Raw genomic sequence first — 21868 nt, 5'->3', positions numbered from 1 at the left:
GTTGGCCTGGTGAGGGCCGATCTATCCAAGACCAATGACCGGGTCGATTCTTTGGCCCACACCACCTCGGGCCTCACAACGGACGTAGTGGCCCTCCAAAAGGAGGTGCGCCGGCTTGGCCAGGCGAGCGCCCTGATGGATCGTCGACTGGAAGATTCCGAGGGTCGGGCCCGGAGGAACAATGTCCGCATTGTCGGGGTGCCGGAGGGACGTGAGGAGGCGGCGGCGGACCTGTTTGTGGAGGACCTGATTCTCACCCATCTCCAGCCCCGGGGGCTGAGTAAATTCTTTGCGGTGGAACGTGCCCACAGGGTTCCCGGAGGAAGACCTAAGGCCGGAGCCCCTCCGAGGCCTCTCATTGCCCGGATTTTCAACTTTCGGGACAGAGACGCTATCCTGCAGACTTCTCGGCTACAAGGACCGGTCAGACTCGACAATATGGACGTAAACTTCTATCCTGATTTCACCCCAGCGGTCCAGAAGCAGAGACTGAGCTTTCTCGGAGTTAAACGTCGTCTACGGGACCTGAACCTCAAGTATGCGATGCTTTTTCCAGCTAAGTTGCGGGTGGAGGTGGATGGCCGCACGCACTTTTTTGATCGTCCCGAAGCGGCCGGGGACTGGTTGGACTCTTTGCCCGGGGATCGGGGCCGGGGGGGTGGGGGGGCGCGGTTGGAAGGGAGGGCTCGCCGGATCAGGACTGAGGGACTAATAGTAGGCCTCGCTCTGGACAACATTATCGTCACTTTTGACTGTTCGTGTAAGTTCCCCTCCTGTGGAGGTAGTACGGGGTCTCCTGGGGGCTCTCCCTCCTCCTCTGGGGGACTAGTTAGTTTAATCACTTATGGGGCGACAGGCACACTGCACTTTGGGGGGGCTGTTTGGGCTCATGCAGGGGTGCAGGGAGGGGGGAGTTTTGTTGGGATGGGTGGGTTGGGGTGGGGTGTTGTTTGTTTTTACCGCAAGGCAAACCCTTTATTGTATTGGTGTTTTTAAGGTGCTCTCAGGGGGACGAATGATGGCTTCTGTACGTGATGGGGGGTAGGGACCTGACTTTATTGTCTTGGAACGTTAATGGACTGGGGGATAGGATCAAGCGAGGTGTGGTCCTGCAGTATCTGAAACGAACTTCGCCAGATGTGGTCTTTCTGCAGGAGACACACCTTATTGGTAATTCCTTTTGTGCCATGAATCGGCGTGGCTATCGTTTGGTGGCCCACTCGGGCTTCACGTCGGGCTCACGGGGGGTGGGCATCATGGTGAAGAACTCGCTCCCGTTGGAAATAGACGAGGTGCGCCATGATGAGAGGGGCCGCTACACTGTCTTAGTGGGGAGAATGGAGGGCAAAGTAGTTGTCTTTGTATCAGTGTACGTCCCACCGGGGCTACAGTCTACCACTTTTGCAGACCTGGGGCGCCTCCTTCTTGACCTTCCGGGGGGGCTTCTGGTGGTTGGGGGGGACTTCAATGCGGTGGTTTCTGGGACCGTGGATCGCCACCCCCCTAGGGACCTCCCCCGGGCGCAGGCGTGGCTGTCCGGCTTTCTAGATACACTGGGATTGGTGGACTGCTGGCGCTTAAAACATCCCACGCAGCTGCAGTACACTTTCCACTCGGGTGCCCATGGTAGCCTCTCTCGGCTTGATTATGTCCTTGTCCCTGCGGCCTATGTGGGGAGGGTAGGAGAGGTACGCCATTTGGCGCGGGGTATTTCAGATCACTCCCCGCTCCTGTTGCACTTTGATGTCTTCCCGAGGGGGGAGGGCAGGGTAGCTCCAATCAACGCCTGGTACCTGCGCGACCCCACCATTTGCGCTGACTTGATTAAATCCTTGCAGCGGTATTTTGATGAGAATGTGGGGTCCGTCCCTTCGGCTATCTCCCTGTGGGAAGCCTTCAAGACAGTTCTTAGAGGGGAGGCCCTCTCCTTTATCTCCCATGCCCGGAGGCGCGAGCAGGAGGAGGTGACCCGGGTGGAGGCCGAAATTGCTGAATTGGAGGGTGATCTAGAGGGTGGGGTGACGGATGCTGCACTACATGTCCTACAACTTAAGCAGGCGGCCTACAGGGCCCTCGTCACGGAGGCGGCCAGGGGCCTCAGTAGAGAGCAACAGGGGCGACTATATGATGTGGGTGATAAGGCTGGTAAACTGCTTGCGTGGTTGGATAAGAAGGAGAGAGCGAGTCGTGTGGTCCCGCTGATTGAGAGGATGGATGGTGTGCGTGTCACCGAGCCAGAAGACATTGTCTCTTCTTTCGCGGATTATTTCCGCGATGTGTATTCCCCGGTTTCTCCCTGCTCGGAGGAGGATTCCCATGCCCTGCTTAGGGATATCGCGCTGCCTTCCCTTTCGGTGGAGGACAGGGTGTCGTTAGATGCCGCTCCCACCTCCGACGAAATTGCCCTCGCCATACGCTCGGTCGCATCCGGCAAGGCCATGGGCCCGAACGGCATCCCTATCGAGTTGTATAAGCTGCGACCGGATGTACTGGCACCCCATCTCCGCGCGATGTTCCTGGCGGCCCACTCGCTGGGCTCCCTCCCGCCGGACCAGCGTCTGGCTACAATCGTGGTGATCCACAAGGAAGGGAGACCCCGGGACCGGGTTACATCCTATCGGCCCATCTCGCTCTTGAATGCGGAGCCCAAAATCCTCGCCAAGGTGCTAGCCAACCGGCTGGTCGGCGTGGTGGGCGATCTGGTCCACCAAGACCAGTCCGGCTTTATTCCCCATCGCAACACGGCCCTCAATCTGCGGCGCTTGCACGGGGTGCTCGCGCGTGTCCCGTTTGTGCGGGAGCCGGCCGTATTGGCGTCTTTAGACGCCACCATGGCGTTTGACACGCTCGAGTGGCCATACATTTGGGCGATGCTGGCGAAGTTTGGATTTGGCCCGGGGTTCATCAGCTGGGTCAAATTGTTGTATTCGGGCCCTTTGGCGCAGGTGGTGGTGAATGGAAGAGTATCGGTCCCATTCGAGCTGGGACGGGGCACGCGACAGGGCTGCCCCTTGTCGCCGCTCCTGTTCGCGCTGGCCTTGGAACCCCTGGCGGAGTGGCTGCGGTGGCACCCTTCCATCCGTGGTCTCCGTTGGACCCCCGAGTATGAGGACCGCGTGTCCCTATACGCTGACGATATCCTTTTGTACCTAGCCTCCCCGCGTAAATCACTGATTGTCCTGGTTGATGTTTTGCGCTCATTCGGCCGCAACTCAGGCCTTGTCATCAACTGGGCTAAATCATGTGTGTATGTGCTTTCCGGGGAGGCTCCCGTCCTCCCGCGGGGCTGTCCGATCCAGATTGCCTCTCAGGGGTTTCGGTACCTGGGTGTTTATATTACTCTGGACCCGAAGGCCCGCTACGAGCGGAATTTGCTTCCCCCCCTCCAGCGCTTGAAGGAGGACGTCGCGCGTTGGCGGCGCCTGCCGCTTTCGCCGCTCGGCCGGGCGGCATTGTTTAAGATGATGTCGTTGCCACGCTTCCTATACGCTCTCCAGAACACTATGGATTTAGTCCCAGCGCGCTACTTCCGTGAGGTGGAGAGTCTACAGCGCCGCCTGTTCTGGGACGGGAGGCCGCGTATTGCCCTGGCGAAGTTGACGCTCCCATGGTACGACGGGGGGATTGCCCTCCCGGATATTAAACGGTATTGCTGGGCCTCCCAGCTAGCTGCAAATAACCATGGCCTTTACGGGCCCGCCTTAAACCCGGCATTTGAAATGGACAAGATGCTCCTGCCTGGTGGCGACTATAATCGAGCGCTCTACTCTGGCGCGCCCGGCCCCCGCCTAACGGGACCTACGCGTGTCATGGTGCGAGTATGGCACGCGGCTAACGCAGCTATGGGGTGGAAGGACCGTTTGACCCGGGCATCACCGTTGTACGCGTCTGAGAGATTGGGCTCCCTGTGGACCTCGAAGGGCTTCGAGAGGTGGGACACGATAGGCATCAGTAAAGTGGGGGATCTCTGGACGAGGGGGGGATTTAAAACATTCGAGACGCTGCAGACGGAGTTTCAGCTGCAGGGCAGTGAATACTTTCGGTACTTGCAGGTCCGTCACGCATTGGGCTCCGTCTTCCCAGACGTCGCCTCCATCCCGGAGTCTTCCCCCCTGGAGGATAGGGTGCTGGACGGCCACGTTCCGGACAGCACGATCTCCCTTATTTACAAAAAATTGATTAATGACCGATCGGGCTTGCTGACTGGCCTCCGCGAGGCTTGGGTTGCCGATGGGCTGGAGTTGGACGACGAGGACTGGATTTCCGCGGTGGCCTCTCCGAAGGAGGTGGCCATACCGGCTCGCCTTCGCTTCGTCCAGCTTAAGATACTCCACCGGGTTTACATGACGGGGCCAAGGCTTCTGCGAATGGGCTATGCTGAGGATGGGTTGTGTAAGCGTGGGTGTGGTGCTTTGGCTACTTTTTTGCATATTTTGTGGGAATGCCCGAAGGTGGAGCGATTCTGGCGTGGTGTGCATGAGGTCCTGCGAGTGGTTACGCATGTCGCGCTGCTGCCTGAAGCGAGGAGATGCCTGCTGAATGTGTGGGAACCAACTGACTACTCGGTTCCGCAGACGCGATGGGTGACTCTGGGATATATGATTGCTAAGCGTGACATTGCTCAACTGTGGGGATCCCAGAGGCCCCCGGCGGTGTCGGCCTGGAAAGAACACATGGATTGGTGCATGTTCTGAGAAAAGGTGGTGTATGTGGCGAGGGGTAAGCCTGGGGCATGGGTGAAAGTATGGGGCCCCTGGAACGCCTACCGCGGGGGTATCTGCGCGCCGCCACTGCTGCCTGCTGCCTCACCAACCCCGTCCCCTTAGTTGACTCCTTTCCCCAGCCCCGGGCACAGAGTTCCCCCAGTCCTCGATCTGTTCCCCTTCCCCTCTTTAGACTCCTGTGGATGGCTGGGGTCCCCCATTCGGGGAGCACGTGCTGTTACTTTCGATTGCGGGTTGCCTTGCGGGTGTGATTTTTCGTGTTGTTTGTATAAAATGAAACCGTATTGTGGGGTCAGAGTGATGTGGCCCACGACGTTGATACCTCCTGATTCTGCTTCTCTGCAAGGCCAAGTGTTTTTGAACGTATGTCATATGCTCCTGTCATTCTAGCGGCCGGCCGGAAGGTTGTAGGCCCATACTTGTATATTCTTGAGATTGCAATAAACGGTTTCAAAAAAAAAAAAAAAAAAAAATTCTCTTTTGCACACAAAAAATGTAATGCAGCGCTCTCAACAAGGTAAAACCAGTAATGGCAAACTTTACCTCTTTTTCTGCACACAAATGAATTTAATTGACAAATCACATTGCTTCCTACATTATTTCAAATTGTGAAACACATTTCTGTTGGTAAGACATATTAACCCTTTTTAACTGTCTTCAAATAGTGCCTAAACTGGTTCTGTAATTTTCTGGAGTCGCAACTCCACCGTGGTGTCGCAATAAAGCGTTGCGATGGAACTGCGAATCCTTACCGGAGTTCAAAAACTATTTCTAATAATACTAGTATTTTTTTAACAACACTCTACTTCTACACATACTACTGACTTAGAAAAACTTAATTTAGTAACGTATAACTTATATTTAAATTTCCATTTCACTTTTTAAATCCACAGTTAAGTTTCAACCCTTCCCCCAATCTGCCTAATCCCACTTTCCATAGTAACAGTTACTGCAACATTCAACTATACTGACAGGTCACAATTTCATCATATTTACAAGTTCAGCACAATAGCTAACAAATGAAAATAGCAGGTGTGGTTGACTTTTGCAAAATATTACAACATTTTTTAATAAACAATCAGAAACATAATTCCTCAGCAAAATAACATGCATCCTATTTTTGAGTGCACTAGGTTGATGAACAGCCAATCACTTATTGGCTTTTTCAAAAACAGCATCTTCTCCATCATTTTAGATACCTGTCATTCTACAAACTGACTACCTCAGCTACAGACATCTTACATTCCTTCCAGACATCCCTTCAAGATGCTTACAGTGTGGATTACAGGGCACAGCTATTTTTTCTGGTGCAAAAAAGTATGCTGAACACAGAAGTATTGACAAAGACCTAGGTTTGCAAAATGTGGATATTAAATGAATTGCACTGAGAGGGTTAAAGTGTCACCAATTTTTGCATTTGGCTAAAACCTTTTTGCATCTCCAACTCCCTGAGCTCATGATTGTGCACTGTGATGGCAATGACCTACGCACATTGACTGGGGTAGGTCTGGAAATGCTAATGAAGGATACCTTTGCACAATTGATGGTGCTTTTGCCTCAAACTTTTTTTTGTATACCCTAATATATGCCAAAGACAGAACTGGAAGTGGTCAAATTAATTCTATCCACAGTTTGAGAATGTCAATAAAGCTGTTTCTGCTTGCCTTAGAAACCATAGGATGGACACCATCTATACCAACAATCTAAATTTTGATATGGATGACATCTAGAGAAGTGATGGAGTTCACTTCACAAATGAAGGAAACAGAGTATTTCTCAACAACCTTAAGCTATACGTCCGCACTTAAATGTAGCTCCAACAAATTCATAATGAAAACAAGGGCTCTTTTTAGAGCCACCCTATAACCCAACAATGAATATATATTTTTTTTAAACATTCATACTCTTTTTAAATTTTTGGTGGATTTGTGAACCTGTAGTGGATTCGCAAAACAAAAGCACACATTCAATGTACTGCAACACAATACACTCTTCAACTTTAACTTTAAATTTTTATATTATTAAGAACTTTATCCAATTTAATGTGATTAATAACTTCAATCTCTCTAACTTTCTAAAAAAAAGGTAATTAATGCAACACTATCTTCTAAATTATCTACTATTAAATTATTTATTGGAGGTGGATCCGCGAATTCACCGCAACATTACGCGGGGGGCCGTGCTGAGAGTCGCGATGGTGTTGCGACTCCAAACACGAGAGAAAAAGAAAATACCCCCAGTCCCATTAATCGATGTCGACCCCAGGGACCCCATCCCCCGGGGCATGCTCTCACATTGGGGAACGTGGGGGAAGCCCGAACGCCCCCGCGGTCCCTGCCAGCTCCCTGCCTCCTGGGCGAGCCGGCATGGCTTTTGGGCACAGGGAGCTGCTAACATGCGAAGCAGAAGTTTGCTATGACCGGGCAGGAGCAGTGCTCCCGCCCTGCCATAGCAAACAGCAATGTCCCGGAGGTAGGCATCCTGGGACATTCCTGCAGCCGGCCCTGCAAGATGGTGGGCCCCAGGGCCAAGGAGGGCTCCTAGTGCGGGCCGCGTGGCCCCCTCCCATCTGTGTGCTGACCTGGGGAGGTGGTGGTCCCCGGAGCCAGGGGTCTGCAAGGGACCCTTGCACTTAATTGATATATGCCCTAGGGAGGGGGTGGTCCCTGGGGAAGTGTGGGGTGGCTCAAGCTCCCCCACACTTCATTTTTTAATAGTAGCCCCGGGGAGTTGGCGGTCCCCTAGGCTTGGGGGGCCCACAAGGCCCCCTCACCCATTGTAAAGCCCCGGGGGGTGGCGGTCCCCCGGGCTGCGTGGAGGCAGGAGCCCCCATGCTATTTTTTTCAAAGCCCCGGGGAGGTGGTGATCCCCGGGTCTTGGGGGGGCCCGTGAGGCCGCCCACCCATTATTCAAAAAGCCCATCGGAGGTGGTGGTCCCCCGGACCCCCCCACACAATTTTTTTCTAAAAAAGTCTGGGGAGGTGGTTTTCCCTGAGGCTGCCTGAGTCCCTGCGGGCCCCCGCATAATAATTAAGCTGGCCCACCCGTGGGCTTAAACAAAACGAAGCTCAGGAGACTGCGCTTTGGTTTTTTTATCAGTTTCAGGGACCCTATGCGAATCCCGACGATTTTTATTTTTTTTAATGATTTTGTTTGCCCTCTGGGTCCCTGTGGGACACCTTGAGCAGGCCTAGGGGGTCAGGGTGATTCTACCCTGCCCTCTTTTCTTCCTTTTTAACCTTTTTTCTTGTTACTCAGTTCAACTGAGTCACAAGATGGTGGCCAACACTTCCTGGTTTGAAGTGTTGGCAGCCAATCAGAGTCAAGCTCGTGACCAGGAGGGTTTGCGAATACACGGCGGTCACCAGGTAATATTTTTGTATATATAATGTTCTCAGGAACTACTGAATGGATTTACACCATTTAAAGCAAAGAGTGCACTCTGGACCAAGAGCTACCTCTCTGCCAAATTTGGTGTAATTCTGTTCATCAGTTCGGGCTGTAGCTGTGACAAGTGCTTGCAAGGGGGTGGGCTAAAGCCATGTCAGCCAGTATTACAAAACTCAATACACCTGAGGAGACTAAATTAACCTCAGAATACTCAAATACTTGGAGAAGTATAAATTAAGGAAATACATGTGGTATGATGGATAGCAATGGTCAATGCGCTATACGTAAGATGTTTACAAAATGATTGCCTCAGATTACTGAACCTGGGGCATTCATTTCATGATATGGGTAACAAAGTGGATTCTCTCTTGGTCAGATTGCTAATAGATTAGAGAGTAAAAACACACTCTCAAGAGTGCCAAAAATCTGATGAGTGATAGGTCCATGAGAACTGGAAAAATAGTTCTTATTCCGAGACTTTATTCAGCGAGGCTATATAAAAGGGCAGATACCCACAGTATGAGTTCAGATATTTTTGGGAGATATACCAGCTACCCGCAAGATTATGCTGAAACTGTGAAGAAACCTATTGAGGCTACCGAGATACGCAAAACTTTGTGGGAGATGAACCCAAATAAGACTCCAGGCTTGTGGTGAGTTTTTATAAGCTGTTCATTATGCAGATAGGGGGAAAGGAGTTGATCTACCTGCCTTCAATAAACAATGTTAATAATGACAAGTGTCATTCATATTTGTGGTGTGGACATTACATTAATTCTAAAAGCTGCGAAAGACTCTGAATAGTTAATCCTATATATACCAATTGCACTCAAAAAATGTATGCCAAGTTTTATACTAAGGTATTAGCAAAAAGGCTTCAAATTCCAGATGCCTTTTCTGGTGACTCTAGATCAGGTGGGATTTTATAAAAATAGACAAGGACAGGATAACATTAGAAGAGTTGTACACCTCATAGAAAAGACAAAGATGAAGATCTACGCACTGCTGATGGTTCTTATCACTGGAAAAGCTTTCAAATGAGTAAATTGGAACTTTTTATGACTGCCAGCTTGGGGACAACTAATCTAAACCCCAGAACGAGGGATGAATCCAGATGAGCCATATGGAATAAGGTGCAAGTCTAATGGTGAATGGACACAGATAAATGGGATTTCTAGTCCAGAGAGGTACAAGATAGGGTTGTCCCCAGCCTTCCCTTTTCTTTGCCCCAGAAGTTGAACCACCATTCACAAGGATCGGACCATGTACAGTTATCAAAAGGATTCCATCTGCACAAAAAAACTGAAAAACTGCTTAATTGCACATGCCTGGTCATGAAGATAGGTGTATGAGAATGCATTGTTAAACATGCCCACATACTCTGAAAAGAATTACGCATCCAAGTTAGAATTAAAAAATATTTTTAATACAAATGTTTTTAAATTGAAAAGTATATTACAGGTATTTTTTGGAATAATATTCAAGCATCCTAGGGAGGACCTGAAAAAACAAAGAAACTGCAGCTGAGCCCAGGGCAGAAGAATAAACTTGGGGAAGTGTGGGAAATTAAAGAAACTTGTCAGGAACATCAGTGAATATGTTGAGTTACATTGTGCAATGGGAATAGTCACAAAAATCGAACTGTTCAAAAATATAGTCTCCGTTAACGTTCAAATACTCCAAAGTAAATTTCTAATCCAAATGAAAAGTGCAAATGCGAAAGAAAGGTAAAGTCTATCCCTAATGGTGTATCTCACAAGCTGCACTGGGTTGAGGGCAAAGGCTCCCTGCCATTCTGATGGTTATACATGCGGACCACTCTGAATTTCTCCACAAGCATAGGCATTTTAGAGTGTGGGCTGGGACTGCACAACTAGAATCAGACACAATGGTGAAAATGTAGGGACAGAGGTGAAGACTTAATAGGTGATATAAAAACTGTGAGTGGGGAGGGGGTGGGTCTCTTGATTTGGTGACATTTCTCAAGTCCAGGAGGACAGGAGGGAGCTCAGAATGCTGGTGTGCCTCCTGGTGTGCCTTGCACTCTGCCACCACTTCTTTGATATCTGAGAGAAATCAGCTGCCTCATAGCCTCCTGGAAAGCGACAAGGGTGACATACTAAAGGATTGGATTTGGGAAAATCCATGTGAATCGTACCCTTGAAGGCAGATCCTGATGGCAGGCTTTTGGAGAAGAAGGAGAGGTAACAGTGCAACTGGAGGGCCCCTTGTTGTGGGTTCCTCTTGAGTGGTGGAGGGATAGCTTCAGACTCAGTGATGGAGGGCCTGGCCCTGATGCACCACAAATAATTTCTTTTTCTGAGCCAGAAGGAGCAACATTGTCCAACACCTCCTGGCATGTGGTAATGAGTTATACAACCCCATTAATGGCCTTCACAACCTCCCCCTGGAGTTTCTTTGATTGGGGACTAGTGAGTCTTTGAGTAGGCACACCCTTGCTGCTGGTGGACTCTCCCTCTTCCTCTGTTGTGGTGGGATCTTTTTGGGCTCTCTTAGCAGCTTAGGGTATTCTTCTTTGCCCATGGTCTGCTGTTCCTTGATCTAGACTTCACTTCCTGCTGAAAGGAAAAGACAGCCTCTTGAGCGCATATTTGCACTACTTCATGTACATCAAAATACATCTTTGATTCTTACAATATTTAAGACTGACAATGTCACATACAACATTCCCCTCCCCCATTCAAGGTTATAATTCTCACATGATTTTTTTAACAGTGACTACAACAATATTTTTGTTTATGATCTACATACAGTAATTTCAGCTTAGCATATGGGGTGGCGTTGCCTACTAAAGCAATATCACCCTCCCATTCACTTAGGATGGTAAAGAGTAACTTACGCCTGACTTGAAAGTTAGGTGTTGGTGATTGATTGGCGCGGCATGCATGGCTGACCATGTGATATTGGATACTTCTAAGTGTCATATGTAGGTGCATGACTTGATACTGATCATTTTGCATATGTTGCTATGAAAAATGCCCAAGATGGGTGTTTCACACTGTCTATGAGGTATAGCTGATATGATAGAAATAACTTAGACATGTGTGTTACATGCATTAAACAAAAGTAAGTTACTCACTTTAATAAACAAGGGCACATGACAATGGTGACCGAATATTTTAAAAAAACACTGATGATTTTACAATACGAATTCCAGTGTGCCAACATATAACACAACATTGAAAAAAAGAAATATATATTTGAATAAAGTTAGCAAATATTTACATTAAATGCATTCCTTCAACTGCACATTTTACACGACAACAAATAATACAGGCAACCAGGACATAAATAACGAATTAAACATGAGACAGGGGGCACTACAAACCTTTCAATCTACAAATCCAATATTATGCATTTAGGTGTTAAGACTTGACACCTTTCTGTTACTCATGAGCTGCCATCTGTCAATAGAGGTCCTACCAAGCTGTTTTCAGGATCCGTCTTTGCAATGTTGAGAACCTAGGGTACTGTCAGTGAGACTGGAAGAATATCCCCATCACTTCCTGTACCTTCAGGCATGTCCAGTGCAGAGATACTCCCTGTGCTTTCGGCACTCCTAGGCCCTGTCCCAGGCTTTATGAGCATGAATACCCACTGCACTGTAACAGGTGGCAATATCCAGCCAGAGTCAATCTGTGCTGAATTATTTAGCTTGGTTTCTAGTCTCCCATAGAGCTCTTTTCTCAATATTCTGTAATTTGCTGGATTTCCGATCCAAAAAGTGCAGAAATCTAGAAGAGGATTGTGCAGTGGTTCTTGGATGGCTCAGGAATGGCCAACATCCTGTTCCCATTATTCATTTTGTCACAATTATGTCAAAAACGGTTCTAGCAAGGAAGCAGTTATGTCCAGGTGCCTGGTCTGTTAATGTATAATTGTGGAGGCTGGCTTCCATGAGATCACGGAGTGGACTGCCCCAGGCATTGACATCGGAATTTCAGGTATTGCCATGATTGAGTTTATTGGTATCATTCTGAAAAGGTAGCAAAGATTGTTTATTTTGAATTGTACATAGACTAACATTGGCCAATTGCAATCCATTGTAAAATATTGCATGAGATTTTATAATCTTCTTGGACGTTTTGAATGTAGAGGCTATATAATCTAAGTCAGTGTTTCCTAAACTGTGGGTGGTGATTCAATAGTGGGCCATAAGCTAATTATTGGTGGGTTGTGAAAGTCCAAGCAATAAATAAAGTTGCCTTATAAAACTGCATTTATCTTGTCTCATTTGCTGCACTTCAAAGACAGAGATCAAATGTCAGGCTATGTCTATTGACAAAATTCAGCTTTTTTAATGGGGGAACAGGTGTTTAAAAAACTTCTTTCTGTGGAGGGAGGGTGGGTGCTTTTTGTTGTTTCTGTGTTTCTAAAAGTGGTTTCTTCGCTAGATGCCTCCGCATTTTGCCTTTGCTTGAACTAAACGTGGGGTCGTCCTCCGGGATGTAGACCTTCACGCTGTGTCATTCTCCTTGCTTTGTGCTCTGCCGGCACCCTTATGTAGGCAGCTAAGCTGTGTATAATTGATCCCGCAACCATGCAATAAAAAAGTTGGATTCTAAAAAACTTCTTTCACTTTGCAGTCAATTTTGCTGGGGTACAAAAAGCATCAAATTAAAGGCTGTAGGATCTCATTTTTTGAAACACACAACAAAATGTACATTTACATACTGTACATCTTCAGCAGTTAGAAAAACAAAAATATTGCAAACTGTTTTGTAGTTCTGATGTGTGATTGAAACAAAGAAAACAAATCAAGACACTTGGTAATGCACAAATGACAAATATTCACTGAAACCCGATTTCCACACTCTCTTATCAGTAAAACTGTATGTCTGTGCAAATTTAGTGGCCATTTCAATGGAAAATGTGCTGTCTGTAAATGACAGTGAGCTACCAAATGATGCTATAATTACAATAAAAAAATCAGCCGCTTCATGTCTAGGTGGGTCGCGAACGTTTGTCGTTCTACAAATTGGGTTGTAGTTCTAAAAAGTTTGGGAAGTACTGATCTAACGCTACCAGAGACACTTTGCTAGGACATTTAGTGTGATCTCTGAACTTGAAGTCTCACCAGCAGCGAGTAGCTAAAAAGAGAAAAGAAACAGTCTGTACAAACGGCTGACTAGACTACAAAGGAGAAAGGTAAGTCAGACTTATCTAAAGGTTTGCACCTTGCAATTTCGAGTCAACTCAAGTTTTAATTTGATGAGATAACAGAGAACATTAGCTTTTGGAATTTAAAGAAAAAGCGGCAACTGTGAATTAATAAGGGGTTTGGACAAGTTAATGTTAAAATAGAGCTTCATTGTTGCGCAGTCATCAGGACAATTCTTGCAAATCTCATCTACATAGAGAGAACAAAACAAACTTGTAAGTGCGGGATCAGCTGAGGCGCATACCTTGCAAATCAGTAACTACTGCATATAATAAAAAGCGTAAGGTTGCTTCTTAATAGGTAAAAACGTGCTTATAGAAGAAGCAACAAATATCAAATCTAGAGAGATGCAATATACAGGGTGTATTGAAGACGTGAGTTGTGCCAGTAAATGACAAGCATTCATGCAAATTGAATAGTTTTACAGGAAGGTTTGAAAGTGCATTAAAATTCTCCTCGGTGTGTTTTGGAAGTCAAGAGCTGACCATGATTGAGACAGTCCCTGACAAGCAAGCTAAAATACAGAAGGGAAGGTGCTGAATGTGAGGCACTGTCTTCATTTCTCTGGTGTGTGTCTCAATCTGCATTCCCTTTCCCCTTGTTGGGGCCGGGAGAGGGGTTGTCTTATTGACTGGAAAATATCCACCACATATGCAAAATAAACAGAAAAAAAAACAGTGTGAAGAGAACAACCTCTATGGAGTTCTACATGAATCCCTAATGGCGACCCAACAACAAAATGGCTTCTCGATTGTTTATTGTAAGAAACTGGGTTACTGGTTGAGGGTGTGAAGCCCTACTCAAGCAGCAACCACAATCCTTGTCAGCATGAGGGTCAAGCGAACCCCATATTAACATGTGCTCAGCGTCTGGTAGCTTTGCACGGAGCAGTCAGGCTTAACTTATAGGCAAAGTGTAAAGTATTAGTGCAGCACTTCAAAAGTAATAAAGTGAGAACACAGCACAAGACAATTTCCACACCAATGTAGAGAAATAGAATAGATTTTAAGAGTTTTTCACTACCAGAATATGAAAAACTAAAAAGTGCATGCTCAACATTTAAATACACTGCACTCTGCCCTCTGGGCTGTCCAGGGCCTACCCTAGGGGTGCCTTATATGTGTACATGTATCTCTGGATTTAAGTGTTAACATTCCCAAAACGCACACCATGATTATGCGCTATAGACCCAAAAGGATAAAAACATTCTACTGCGAAGGAAGTGTAATAACAAGGGTGACCTAATTTACATACTTAGGGGTTCTGTTTGATGAGAGGGGCTCATGGTTACCGCAGAAGAAAGCAAAAAAGCATGCTATGGCAAAATCAACAGTAGCTCTTCTTGGTTTTGCACAGAGACTCGGGGCTAAACCAATTGAAGCCATGCTTAATATCTACAGAGCAAAATGTATTACCTTTTCTAAGTATGGGTGTGAAATCTGGGGTTAAAAGGAGGCAGGGGAACTACAAACAGTGGAAAATAAGTTCCTCAGGAATTTGCTCTCAGTTCCGCAATCCACTCCCACGTATATTATTCACCAAGAATTAAGCATAGGCTTTGTTTCCGACCTGATAGGATTGTCTCCACTTATCAGCTGGATAACGATCTGGACCAATCCTGAACTAGTGTTAAACCGTGAGATTGCCTGAGATTGCTTAACCTTGGATAGAGGTTGTTGTATCCCGTGGTTTCGGTATGTAAAGACCATAACAACAAAATTAGGGCGCCCGATCTCTTTGACTCTCCAGAGAACCTCAGGAAAGAGGATCTATTGTGGTTTAAAAAATTTTTTTTTAAACATGTCGTATATTGAGAGAGAGGCTAAAGAGATAATGAAACCCATAGTACGAGCCTATATTTTGTTGAAAACAGCCCCTTTGACAGAACTCTATTTAAAAGCAGTAACAAAGCAGTATCACCGCTTTCTTTTAACTAGATTCAGATTTAATCTTCTGCAGAGTATATTGGCCGAACCTCAGGGATGGAGAAAGGTGAAAGATCTAGGTCCTGTACGTGTGATAACTTCTCCACCCAAGAAACCTTGCACTTTATCATGTTCGCAATCAGTTTTAGCGCCTATTTTAAAGGGTAAATGTTTTATTCAGGTACGGCCTGCACTAGTTGATTTACAGACGCTGAATAACACATGGGAGGGTTTTAATATTGCTATTTTTTTAGTTGCTGCCAACAGGGAAAGGAAAAGAAGGTCCAATAAGTCATGCAATGCGGTAGCTCCTTCATATTTATGTTGAATACTGTTTTTAGTGCTTCCTTTTTTAATCGAAGAATACCTTTTTATGAAATATTTGAAGAAACTGTAATGACCTTTTGTATAGGCTTTTTTACTAAAACAAACCAAAAGGCTGTAGACCGATGCAATGGATTTTATGTAGTTGATGATGAAATGTTTTTAGTGGTGCCTAAGATTACCGTATCATGATATTCTGAATATGTTTTTATGTTGCTGTGTATGATGTGTGTAGTGTACTGTTATGGTTTTCATTAACCGACTGACTGACTGTGTACATTTATGCATTAAAAAGCAAGGTTTTGGCCTGGCAAAAGGTTTATTTTGCCAGGTCAATGTGGCAATTTAAAACTCCACACACAGGCTGCAATGGCAGACCTGAGAAATGTTCAAGGGCTACTTAAGTGGGTGGCACAACCAGTGCTGCAGGCCCACTAGTAACATTTCATTTACAGACCCTGGGCACATTTAGAACCAATTTACTAGGGATTTACAAGTAAATTAAATATGCCAATTGGCTATAAGCAATTCTATCATGTTATTAGGAGAGAACACAAGCACTTTAGCATTGGTTAGCAGAGGGAAAGTGCATAGAGTCCTAAGGCCAGCAAAAACTAAGTCAGAAAAGTGGAAGGTCTAAAGGCAACATTTTATAATATAATAATTTTAGTAGACAATAACATATATCAAGAGTTGTGGATGTACTCCTACATGTGTTATGTGTCATTGTCTAGTCAGTCTCATACCGGAAGACTCTGACCTATGTTCTGTATACCAGCCGAGGAATCAGTGCGAGCCGTACTTTATGGGTAAGGCCTACTTCTGGAAATACAGGAGCACCACTAGTGTATGATCATGGCATATGAAGTGCAGCTTACAGGTGCCAAAAGTGCATTCTGTGATGTCTCACCCATATGTGTGTTTTCTATTGTACTTCTATTGAGGTTGTGAGATTGATGTTGAAAGAGGGTGAGGAGATGGGCAAAAGGCATAACAGCCATCACCTAAAACAAAGACATATGACATTTGCTATAATGGAGATAAAATGATTACCTACAGAATCTTGCAGATATTTCATATATGCATACATTCAATGTTTGTCTCATGTGTGTTTGTTGTAATAAAGTGAAGTTGTGAGTGAATACCTTTGTGAATTCACACCTCAGGTACACATGCAGCCCAGAGAGGCTTGGTTAAGTTTGCCAAGTAGCCACTATTATCTTAAAATGTTCAGCACACCATGGTCACTGATTTGAATTACAATGTTTAGGCTCTCTTTTGCTTTCTTTAATAAATTGTTAACAAAACAATGGCAAGGGTCAGTGAATTTAGTTGATTAAATGGCTGCATCATTCACGGCATATTTACGGATTTACTGCACTTCCCATACAGTTCGAAAAGTTTGCAGATTTCAACAAAATATTATATATATATGTATATATATATATATATATATATATATATATACACACACATACACATATATTTATGTTGGTCACAAGACATTCAAGAAGGGCAGTGAATATGTGGGTACATGTTTACATGTTATGATTATCAATGCGGATGATGGCAATTATATATGGGATTGATGCGATGCACCTTGAAAGTTAGTATGTTCTCTGTGTTTAGCATTGCGGGGTATTTAAAGCAATTTAAAAATGGAGTTATTTAGATTGACAAAAGGCAGGTTCCCTGTCGAAACGCGTCTCTCTTTGCTGCTGGGTCGTGGGAGACCCTTGGCAATAAAGATATGCTACAGATTTTATTCACCTCGTGTGCGTGCCCTCTTCCTGTTTCGCATGAAGTTGGTTATGTAAGATATATATATATCCCTCAACATTGACTGTTGTGGGTTCCCTGCGTGAGCACTGGGGTACCAACATCAGACCCCCAGTTTTGGGGTCCATGGGTGGTACAGGCTTAAAAGCCAGGAGGGGGCCTCTGCCACCGTCTCCTTAATAAAAAATAAAGGCCCCAAGAGATGGGTCCCCGGACCCCTAAAGGCTAATGGAGGGGGTGGAATGTCCCTCTCCCCTTAATAAAAAATAAAGGCCCCAAGGGATGGAGTGCCTGGGGCTCATAGTAGCTTGGCTTAAAAAATAAAGGCCCCAGGGGGTGGGGCCCCTGGGCCACGCAAAAGGTCATAAAAGGGGGAGGTGCATCCCCCTCCCCATAAAAAAGAAAACTGCCCCATAGGATGGGGTCCCCGGGGCCTATAAAACCCCTCCCCTTATAAAAAAAAGGGTGTCCCAAGTAGGCTGTGGGACACAAAAACGAATAATAAATGAGTGACAGGAGCAGAGGAGCAGATACTTCAAAAGAGGCAGAGCCTCAACATAAAACTTCAAAGAGTGCAACCCTAACTCACATTTGGTGTCTGAAAATGGACTATAAGGGGAGGTTGAGACCCCAAAAATTGTCATCTGCCAAGCAGCCAGACGGCTGTTCGAGGAGAGAAAGCTCTGCAATTCTTCTCCCTGTGACCAGGACTGTGGGCCAATGTCTGCTAGTCTCACTCCTGGGTGAGGGGACATCACCCAGGAAAACCAAGACCACCTGGCCTGGAGCCGGGAGCACAGGTGCCTTCCTGCTTGCCAGGATCAGTGTGGCCTATGAGAAAGAGGAGAGCGCTGAAGGGAATGAAGTCCAATGTGGACCCTGTTGAGTGTAGACGCCCTGTGCAAGAAGTGAGGAAACAGCTGCTGCATCAAATCAAATGGTAATTTCTAGTGTGCAGGACAAATTTAGTGACCCCTGTGTGCCAGGAGAGGGCCGCCATCAATTTAGCAGTGTGTCGTGCTCTGCTGATCTGGTCGGAGCTTCTGCGTGGTAGCGAGGGGATGACCCCATATGCCAGAAAAGGCTGCCAGAGAACGACTGGCAAGTGGAAGGGGGCCGTAGCACTGTGCAGTAGCGAAGCAGTGACCCCATATGCCAGGACGGGCACCGAACAAAGACTGCCATCAGGAAAGAGGAAATAGCACTATAGCACTGTGTGGTATTGAAGCGTGGACCCCGTATGCCAGGAGGGGCCACTGGGGAGAGTATCACTGTGCTGATCAAGCGTGAGCCCATGGACTGCGAGATGCGTGATGCCATATGCCAGAGGGGTCACCAGGAGCACCAAGGACTGCAACTTGTTCTACCATGCTGGAGAAGTGAGAACACCGTGGGGTCAGTGGTGCACCATCACAAAGTCGAGGGACTCAAGACATGATTGTCGCAGCCACCATCTAATTAGAAGCTGAATGAACACTTTACCCAGGAGGAGGAGCTGCAAAAAGCTTCCGGTCACCTCAGAAGCTCGATTGCAAGTGAAATACTCTGCATCATATTGCCAACTGGACCCCGTGTTGCTGATTTATCTGAACTTGGCTGCAGCTGGCGTGAGCTCCCACGGACGGGTGAACTGAGGAACTCCGAACGCTTGAAACCTGCTGGTACTAATAAGACTGGTTTTGGGTCTATTGGCCCCAGAGGATCTTGCCGCTAGAACACTGCTGACTTTAACTGAGAGTCAAAATGGACTCTTAAGACTCGGGTGGCTAGTACAGAATACCCTGGATGTTACCAAAAGTGAATGATGAATAACCACTAATGGTAACGCGAGGAGGGAGTGGGAAAGGGAATTGGCATTGAAACACTAGAGCCCCTACTTCAAAGGGGATTGTTTAATTGTTTGTGTATGTCATATTTTTCCTTTGTGTGGGTAGAAATAAAATACTTCTCTTTTTCCATAAAAGTGTGTATTTGCCTGGACAATGATTTATTGGTTCTGCTGTTGCATGTATTTTGAGTTGCTAGCCTGTGTTCAGTAACCTGTATCCGCTCCTCCCTCCCCGGAAGGAGCCTTGGACTGCTCGGACCACGCTATTCTGAGATTAAAGTGCCGAAGGGTTACTCGGAGCAGTTAATCTATAGTAAGGGCCTGATTACGAGTTCAGCGGTCCATAGGGCCTACATATTCACGGTGGAGGTGCAGTGGCAGTCCAGGACTGCCACACCGGAGGTCCAACCAAGGAATCACGAGTTTGGCAGTCGGACCACCATGGCACCGCTGCAACCGCCAGGGATCTGCCATCTCTGGCGGTTGTGCAGCGGTCAGGAGAAGCAATATACTTGACGTGCCGCTGCACCACCGCCATGCATATTACGACTTTCCCCACTGCCAGCCTATTCATGGTGGTTAGCCCGCCATGAAAAGTGTGGCAGTGGGGAAAGGAAGGGGGACGTGGAGCTTCCATTGCAGTGCTGATTGAAAGGCATCACCGCGTAACCGCCGCGCCAACTTCCCGCCAGACTACAAAACAACTCGTAATCTAGCAGGCAGCGAGCGGTCGACTTTGGTGTTCTGGGAGCGAGTACATCAGGAATAAAAGGCCTCGACCCCCACGGTTGGGCCCAGTAACACCTGCTTGCCCCGTGGTCCTCTGAAAGGTGTTCTGACACAGGTCAACTGTCAATTCCTTACAGTTAACATTACAAGGGAAAAACACTGCCTCTGCACAGTTTGCATGTCACAATGAATTCACATGAGAAACAACTATCCTAATCGTAACAATTCCTCTACCATGTTTTCAATGTGATTTTATGTTGCCGCACAAATTTAAACACTGGCATTTTATTTTTGTATAAATATTGTGCATTAGAAACAAATACACATGAAAAAATGCCATGACATTAAGCATATTTGCAGATACTATTTACAAAACGTTTGAGGAAGGGGAGGGGCATTGTGATATTTTATGTTACACATTAAATTCTAGTGCTTCTTATGGATTTTTAAGATTGAAAATAACATCCCAAATATTATTTGTCCTGCCTCAGAATTCAATTTGCTATTCTTTTGCCTTGACCTTTCCTTAGCAACAAAGTACTTGAAACGTACATGAAAAGTGTTTCCATGCAGTAATATGTTTATAGAGTCTGTGCATTTGCCTAGAAAGAGCAGGCGTGTGCAATGGAAAGATTCTGAAACCAGATACTGTTCTACACCTGTTAAGGCCTGACACATACTGTTCCCTCGTGAGCCCCCACTGACAGCCGGTGAGTGAGCATGGGAAAACTGCTCCCCTCGGCGTCACTGCCAGCTGGTGAACAGAAACTCAGTTTGCTTTTCAGCCCAATGCATAGGAAGAGAAGTGAGCTAAGACTAAGTAATTGCTTTATAGGTAGCCATTTGAATGTGCCACTATCTGTACTTTCCATGTTTGATGGCCCTCTCTTAGGACCTGTCCTGCTAATCAAACCGAAATTCCAAGTATTCGATCCGTGATAAAAAATTTAAAAAATCGTTTAGTCTAAATTTTATTTCCCCAAGACTTTTTCAGGTTCCAGGAAATTCAAACTCCAATGACAGCATATCTTTCAAGAGGAGGCTCTTGATATTGGAATATAATTTTTTTTGGGATAAGGTGCTCCCAACTGTGCTCTGAACACTATTTAAAGCCACCGTGTAGTTAGATATTTTTGAAGAGGCATGGATCTCCTCTTTAAGTTACAGAACCCCGACGTGGCTTGCAATAAACTATTTATGCACAGTCCGGACATAGTTTATTGCTCATAATGTGTAGGTGATGTAAAAATACGTTCAAGTTCAATGTATATTTTGACCCCTCTCGTGGAGAGGAGGGTAGGCACATATGAGTCAGGCACCAGGGGCCATATACACTGAGCTCCAGGGACACAACTGGTGTGTGCGCCTGCGTTGTGTGCCCCGGGGGAACAATGGTATTAAAGAGGGGGGTCGCAGACACTTGTTCAACCCCTTCTGTAATACTGATAGCACCTGCACACATGTTGAACCAGCGCTATCATAAGAGGGTGTTTCCTCATTTGCATGTAGGTGCGGCCCTATGCAAAAGAGGGGATCACTTTACCTCCGCGCCCACGCCGTATTATGGATGCGGGTGCTGAACCAAACATGCCTTTTGAAGGTGCACTGAAAGTGTGCCAAAAAAAGGTGGCACACATTCAGTGCACCCCCTAAAGGCAGCCACCTGAAGGAGAGCCCCACCCCAGACATCACCCTGCAGTCGGGTGCAGTCATTCATAGCACCCGAGTGCAAGGGGATCTCTCTCCTCTCTTGAAAGTGCAGGCAGCATGCCTCCTGCACTGTGAAACACAGAACAGCCTTTAAACAGCTGCTCTGTATTTCACTTGAATGCCCTGCCCCTTCGGCAGCAGGAGTTCATGACCGTCCTGAGGGCAGTGCATTCTTTGTGATACAGTGCACTGTCCCTGTTTGCGCCAGGGGCAAGGTGCTCCATGGCGTAAACGGGGAAAGTGCATCGTATTCATAATACGGCCTCAGGTATGAATG

The sequence above is a fragment of the Triturus cristatus genome, chromosome 12 (genome assembly GCF_964204655.1).
Source record: "Triturus cristatus chromosome 12, aTriCri1.1, whole genome shotgun sequence".
NCBI lineage: Eukaryota > Metazoa > Chordata > Amphibia > Caudata > Salamandridae > Triturus > Triturus cristatus.
Note: the sequence above shows the minus strand (reverse complement) of the source record.